The following is a 7,888-nucleotide window of genomic DNA, read 5'->3' as shown; positions in this document are numbered from 1 at the left end:
CGTATAAAAAAAAAAGAAATTTCTAAAAATAATTATTATTTTAATTTTTTAATATAGGATTAATTATTTTCTTTTTTACTTATACCCATATATGTTAATAATAAACTACAAAATATAGAAATGAACCAATAATGATAAAATTAATTTTTGTAAAATTATTACTCTTTCATCTATTATTACTTTTTCTTAATTTGTGTAAAAAATTGTAAGATGACAATTATTTTAAGGCAGTGAGACTATAATTTACTAAAAAATGTAAGACATAATTATAATTACTTTTGTGATGTATGGTATGTGCTTAATATATATATATATATATATATATATATATATATATATATATATATATATATATATATATAATATACATTACTATAATTTATTAATAATATATTATTCTTTTAGATCAATAAATTTTTTTAATATGATATATGCATTAACACTATATAGAATTTTTACACTATTATTTAATTATAAAAAAAAATTATAATAAACTTGTTGAGTTTGAAAAAATATACCTAGTATAATTTCTAATTAGATAACATTGACATCTCATGATGGATGTTTCTTTATATCTAGAAATCAGAAATTAAACTCATAATCATGTACTTAATAGTACACGATAATTAAACTCATGTAATTAATTAAAAATCATCTTTAATAGTATAATTTTTAAAAATACTATAAAAATTAATAAATTTATTACACCTGATAATTTACAATGAAATAAAAATGTGTGACGTTACCAAAAAAATAAAAATGTGTGTTAAGATATTAATTTCAGTGCATAAATAATTTATTTTGTATTGTCAATGAGATGGAATGGGAACATGTTAACGGTGTGATCAAATAGAGAATAGAGATGGGAAATGAAGACAATTAATAACATCGTGGGAGAGAATCTGAGAAGACCAGAGACAACCGCATATAGTTTGAAACTTTGACGTTAATGTGTGTACCTAAACAATACGACATATTTAAATAACCGCCGCATTGGAGCACATGGCCTCGCCTCGCACACCACACTAACGTCTCATTTCCAACTATTCTTCTTATCTAATCTAATTACTTTGTTATATTCCATTCCAATGAAATCTCATGAACAATATACCCTTCAAAGTCAAGTATCTTTTCAATAGGATATTTTAACAACTAGCTAGGGATAAGTTTTTATTCTTAAAAATATATATTTATTTATATATAAAAAATGAATAAGTGAACAAAAAATCATTCTAGACAATATTAATTATTAATTATTTCTTATTGTTTCAATAATGTAATTGGCTTTATTACATATTTTTAGACCCACACCATGTGCAGATCATCTATTATGAATTTTTTTAGCTTGATCAATAATAGTTTTGAGTTTAAATCTTATGTATATAAATGTGTTAAGTATTTGAAAAAGGAACTATTACTCATGATATTTTTACCTAGAATAGAATTATATCAAGTGAATAATACATGTAATTTTTAAAAATATATTAAATATTTCTGGATCTTCTATTTCATAACATGAAATTTTACATTTTTTATTTAACAATTTTTACATATAAATGTTAATAACATACTATTTTCAATACTTCCTCTTAAGATCCAGAAATGTTAGTATTTCTCTTAAACTAGTAGATGAAGATGAATTGAAATGTTAAGAAGATACTCGCTATGTTATTTTTCTTATTAGAAAAACATGCTATTAAGAAGAAGAAAAATTCCAAACTTGCTACTATTATTGTTCACACCAACTTTTTCCACCGTGGAGCCTCTAAGGCTCTAACCCAACTACGATTCAAGACTCACCTTAGCATAAAGTGTCTAGAGAAATCATTATCCATCAGATTTCCAGTACATCAGAATTATAAGCATAGAAAATGACAGAATAAAAGGTGACTTTTATACATGGGACACTATTAATTAATCTCCTAACAGTATAAAGTTTTTCGTCAAACTCCTCTAATCTCGGATAACTACTACTTTAATGATTGCAAGTTACAACAACTCTAAAAATGAAGCAGTAATGGGTACGAGAGTCCAATCTTACGTATTTGGTTGATACAACTTGCATGCAAGTATGATATGCATTATTAATTAATAATTTAGTAATCAATAGTTTGGATTTTTATGTGTAGAAAAACATATATTTCTCTTCTAATTATAAGCATTTGCTATGCCTGGACAATTTCTTTTCTGTTTATTCTCTTGCCTCAAATCCTGCATTTAGTTATGGATGAGTTTTTAAATGGTTAATTGTGTTAACTTTTTTCTTGATAAAAAAACTTGCATGTTGTTAATCAAAATATGTGCTTTTTTAATTAATGATTTAGTGAGCGTCGGATTTAAGGTGTAAGAGAATATTTTCTGGCAGTGAAAATTTAAAATTAGACTTCATTTCAATTTATCATTGGTTTAATATTTTATATATATTAAAGTTTAAGGGCTATATCAATGTAAAATTTTATAGTGTCAGTTTATCAAAAATCATCATTAATTAGATAAAAAATAATAAATTTATCATACATATTAGTTTGTGATTAAATAAAAATATAAAATTACTTTAGACTTGTTTTGATACAAAATTATTTTACAATATTAGTATATACCATGTTTTCATGATTATTATATTATCTTTTTTATCGACAAATATTAATTATTAGTTTTTTTTAATAAAGAATTCAAACTCACTATTTGTGCCATTATTCATTCTCTCTTCACCACCAAATCCATTTTATATCTCTGTCATCATTGTAATCTAAATTTGAAAAATACTAAATACTAACACCCAAAATATATTTGCACTTAAAGTAAATTTTAAAATAAGACATTTCTAAATGAATAAAATAAATAAATTATTATATATATATATATATATATATATATGTATAATTTTTTATTTAAGGATTTTTTTGTGTAGAAATTAGTATCTATATTAATTTGATCATTATGTATGAAAATATTGCATTCATTGTTTCATTGATCATTTTATGCAAGTGCTGAAGTGTAGGACAGTTGCAACGAATTTAAGGAAAAAACAAAAAAATAAAAATACACATGTGTCTTGTATGTTTGGCCTTGGAAGGTAAGTCTTTTCATAAATTCTACATAAGCTATTTTTATAAGTTATTTTGGAGAACTTAAAAAAAAAACTAAAAATATCTTCTAAACTAGTTATAAGATGCTTTTATAAGTTCTCCCAAATATGCTCACAAACACTAAATTATAATATAAGTTGTTTATAAACTATCTCCATACAAGGCTTTTATTATAATGACACTTGATTTTGTATATTTATTTTTCTTTGTTCAATGTTTTAAATTAAAAAAATTGGTTTAATGTTTTAAATAAAAAAATACGAAACAATTATCAAATTTAGAATATTAATTAGAAGAAGAAAAAACTACTATATGTCTACTAAAAATTTATTCATATAAGCATATCATTTACTTGCAATGTGTATTTTTTATGTAATGAAATTGGATTGGTTGATGAGTGTAACTTTTTTGCAATTCACTTATATTATCATTTTCGTAATATAATTGTTGAAGAATGTTAGTAATATTTTTTAAAAACATTTTCTTGTTAATATTTTCTTTATTATTAACTGAAATTTATTAAAAATTATAAATTTTTGTGGGTTTTGATTCTCATTTTATGAGTCTCTCGAACTTAGAAGTAAAAAACAATAAATTAAATTTGTGATTTTTAATAAAGTTAGATAGTAAAGCTTCATCAAGATGACGGAAAAAGTGATGGCTACCTATAGAGATTTTGACACCCAAGTGAGTGAGTGAATCAACATGTATAATAATAGTTAATTAGAAAGAATATAACGTATCTAGAGAAGGGACATGAAGGAGTTTACATAGAAATATGAGATGAAACATGTTATTTGATCAATTAGTGTCAATAATACACATATCATCAGAGCAAGTATTAGGAAGGACTCATGTTAAGTAAGTGCTTCCTCACGTAAAACACATGCCTATTATTAGGCATTTAAAATGGTTTTGTGACCGCACAAGAGGTTTGTTACCTATTAGGTCTATGTTATAGAAGGATTGTTTAAAAGTAGGTTTATTTAAATATGACATAACAAGAAACACACTAGAAGGTATTCAAATAAAACTTTTCACAAAAGGAAAACTTAAACAAATTTGGAAAATGATTATCCAAGGAAAATACTATGAAAGGATAAGCAAGAACAAAAGAATACCAGTTTTTTATATTGGTTCGCTCACCTTGAGTTATGTCTAGTTCTTCTTTAACCTTGAAAGAATTTCACTTACCAACACGATTACAAGCAAGTGTTTTTTATGCCATGTTTTGCTACAATCAACAACAGTCAACCAGATATAATTAAACCCAATACTCTTTAACATTAAGTCACTTATGGCTTTCACGAACAAACAGTTTGAAAGATTATAACGAATCAACTCACAATGTAAGGATATAAAATTTTAGCACAAACACAAACAACTTTACAAAACAAAGAATCAATTGTTTAAGCTCAAGATGTTATGTCCAAGAACTTTTTCAGCACAAGAGAAAGTTTCATCCAGAGATTGATAAATACTTGTGTTACTTTTCTTCTCTTCGAACCTTGCTTATATAGGTTTTAGAATCCATATTCCCATTGCGAATGAAGGTTGCTTCAATCTTCCCGTTTTGATTCTTCATTAAATGAATGAAGAATTTAGTCATGTTTTCTCTTTGGCATGTCTACTTCTATAGAGGAAAGAGAAAAAATAGGTGTCCTTTTTTTATGGCTTCTAGCATGCGAGAGTAGTATAGGTCCTACATCATACGAAAGTTTTGTGAACTGTGGGATATTGGAGTCACATAACGTAAGGTGGAGATTCTCTTGGAGGAAATGCAGTGGATCACACTTTAGCTTTTTAAAAAACTGAATTTAAAATGGTATATGACCTTGTTGTTGGAAGTTGCAACGTATAAAATCGGGATGGTGGTGTTTGAGGGTTGGGGAACATCGAAGGTGTTGCTCGCCCCTGAATTGTTGTGTCTGCATCGTTCAACTTCAGATTTGGCGACAATTGTAATACCCCGACGAATCACACCAGAAAGAGAGAGATCCAAAGGTTGTTTAGGTAAGAGATTGTACAGTTGACGATGAATTAAAGAAATTAATTGGTATTACCTATACCAACAAGATACATCTAATTTTCAATAGTCTATCACTTAAAAGCTTCACAGTTAAGCGTGCTTGGTTTGGAGTTATTATGGGATGGGTGACCTTGTGGGAAGTTTTCCGACAGGTGTATGAGTGAGGATAAAACACGTTGAAAAGTCTCATGTTGGTTTGTGGGGACAGTCATTAATCTTGAAAGCAACCAAAGCAGATTGTCGAGATCTCAAAAAGGACTACTTACGAAAGATTCTGACTGATGAAGGGTTCTGACCAACGAGGTAGTTGAGTAAAGTGTCACCGTATGAAGTGTTCATAGTGTGTGAGCCGCTAAGAATTTGAAAATCATGTGCATAACAAAAATGACAATGACTTTGCTTCAGGTTGGGGTTAGGGTTTATTTTTCTTTCATTGTCACAATAAACCCATGGTTTTAGATTGAATGGGGTTGGGCCCAAGGTCAAGACTTTCTTTTGCTTTTGTCGTGGATCTTGTGTTGGGCTTCCCGTTGTTAAAGAGGGAGAGGGTATCAAAAGAGTTATTGCATACCTCTGTCGTTGGATTCTTATCATAATTAATGGAATTATATTATTTAGTTCTTTTTATTTTCTATTAGAACCTTGTGCTTAGTTTCAATTCATGGAAGGTAGTCATGGGAGATGACAATGAAGTTGTCATCGTTGGATTTGCAAGCAGTGAAGTGGAGCATCAGTTTGGATGAAGAGGAAGTGAGAGTATGCAATGAGAGAGAAGAGCATTAGGGACAAATTAAAAAAAAATACAAAGAAATAGAAAGAAAGAAAAGAAAAAGAATGAAAACATGTAAAGACTTTTTTCTCCAACACAACTCTGCATGTGTGAGGTCCTCTACTATTGTTGTAGTTCACCTGGAATTTCACATTGATTTTTGTTATAAAAAAAAAAGTAAACTACAATCAGGTGCGATCACTCCCATATAATCCAAAGCTTCCCTTACGTACAACTCTAATCTAATGACCTATGACAGTTTTGCACTGTGTAGGACCTATACGACTTTTGCATGCTAGAAGTCATCGTACTTTCTTTCTCAAAAAGTATTGACACTCTTTGAAAAGTGAGCAAATTTTTTATAAATATTAAATTTACTAACAGAAGTTTCACAAAGTTAAAAAATAGATTAAAAGAAATACCAAAAAACAGAAAGGTGACGAGTATAACAAGAGCAAATCACTGAGATAGACATTGTAATTAACTCATTTTGTTATCATCAAAACTATGAATTTTTCAAGGGTTTGACATTTTCCATATTTTTGGTTTCAACAAAAAAAATCAAATAATTTAATGAATTACAAATCAATTGTACCTAGTTTAGAAAACATGATATTATTTAGACTTAATTGCAAAAATAGTCCCTCTATTTATCCCAACTCATTAAATTGGTCCCCTTATATTTTAATGTACCATTAGAGTCCTTTTTTTTTCAAATTGGCTATTTGGGTCCTCATGATTAAAATTGGACGTTGACTGTTAACAAAAAATGTTGACTGTCATGTATCATTATCTAATTGGACGTTAAATTGTTGTACGAAAATCAACCCTCATTGGTAATTTTTCTTTGCAACCTTCTCTTTACCTCAAAACCATAAACCCAAAAGCTTTTTCCTCACACTGCAACCCGTCGTAAGCTTCTCCCTCTCATTACCCCTCATGCAAAGAAAGAAATCACCAGAGTCACTAACCCCAACCCCATAACACCGTTTGTTCCATTAATCTTAGTGGATCATGTGCCTTTTATTGAAATTTCTGGTCTAAAATACCTCTTTCTTCTTCATGGGCTATACATTAACAAAAGCAACAATCATGATTATTATTGCAAAACTTATGAGGTCGAATCAAATGAAAATTTCAGGAAACACCAACCCAAACATACAATGAAAAAACAACATCGAATCAAATGGGATCATCATTGCACATACTAGTTACAAGGAAACAAATTGAAAAAAAAGTAAGAAAAACAAAAAAAATAGGGAACAAGAAAAATGGCATTGCCTTTAACATTGATGCATCTAGTGATACAAATAAATTCACACCTCACAACCTAGTGAATAAGGAAATTTGAAAAACAAGAAAAGGCATCAACAATTTCTACCTCCAGCTTCCAGTGTTGCTTCTTCAACTACTGTCTCTTGTCACAACACCATTCAACAAAAAAAAAAATTACAAACTTGTTTCCAAACCATAGAAAACACAACGAGATCCAAAAGAGAGAAATAATAAATAAATAGAAAAAAGTTTAGGAAACCTAAGATTGAAAGAGCAACAAGACCCAGAATCGAAACAAAGTCGAAAAACACATAGATCTTAGGAAAAGAGGAAAGAACAGTGAATACGAGAAGGAAACATTTAGGGGTTCCAAGTAGAGGAATAAGATTATGAGGTCTTGGGGTTGAGGTAATTACCAATTAGGGTTAATTTTCATATATCATTTTACCTTCGAATAAGATATTAACACGTGATCGCCAACATTTTTCCTTAATCATGAACGTCCAATTTTAGTCATTAGGACTACTCAAATAGTCAATTTAGAAAAAAAGGAGGAGCCTCATGATGAATTAAAATATAAGAGAATCGATTTAGTGAATTGGAATAAATGAGAAACTATTTTTACAGTTAAGCCTATTATTTATAAATAGTGTGCAAAAACACAAAGAATAATTTGGTCCTAAAGTCACGGTCGTCGCACCCGCAACGACACTGATTTTAACCTGC

The sequence above is a fragment of the Glycine max genome, chromosome 6 (genome assembly GCF_000004515.6).
Source record: "Glycine max cultivar Williams 82 chromosome 6, Glycine_max_v4.0, whole genome shotgun sequence".
Lineage (NCBI taxonomy): Eukaryota > Viridiplantae > Streptophyta > Magnoliopsida > Fabales > Fabaceae > Glycine > Glycine max.
The sequence above is the reverse complement of the archived record's forward strand: the minus strand, read 5'-3'. Positions refer to the sequence as shown.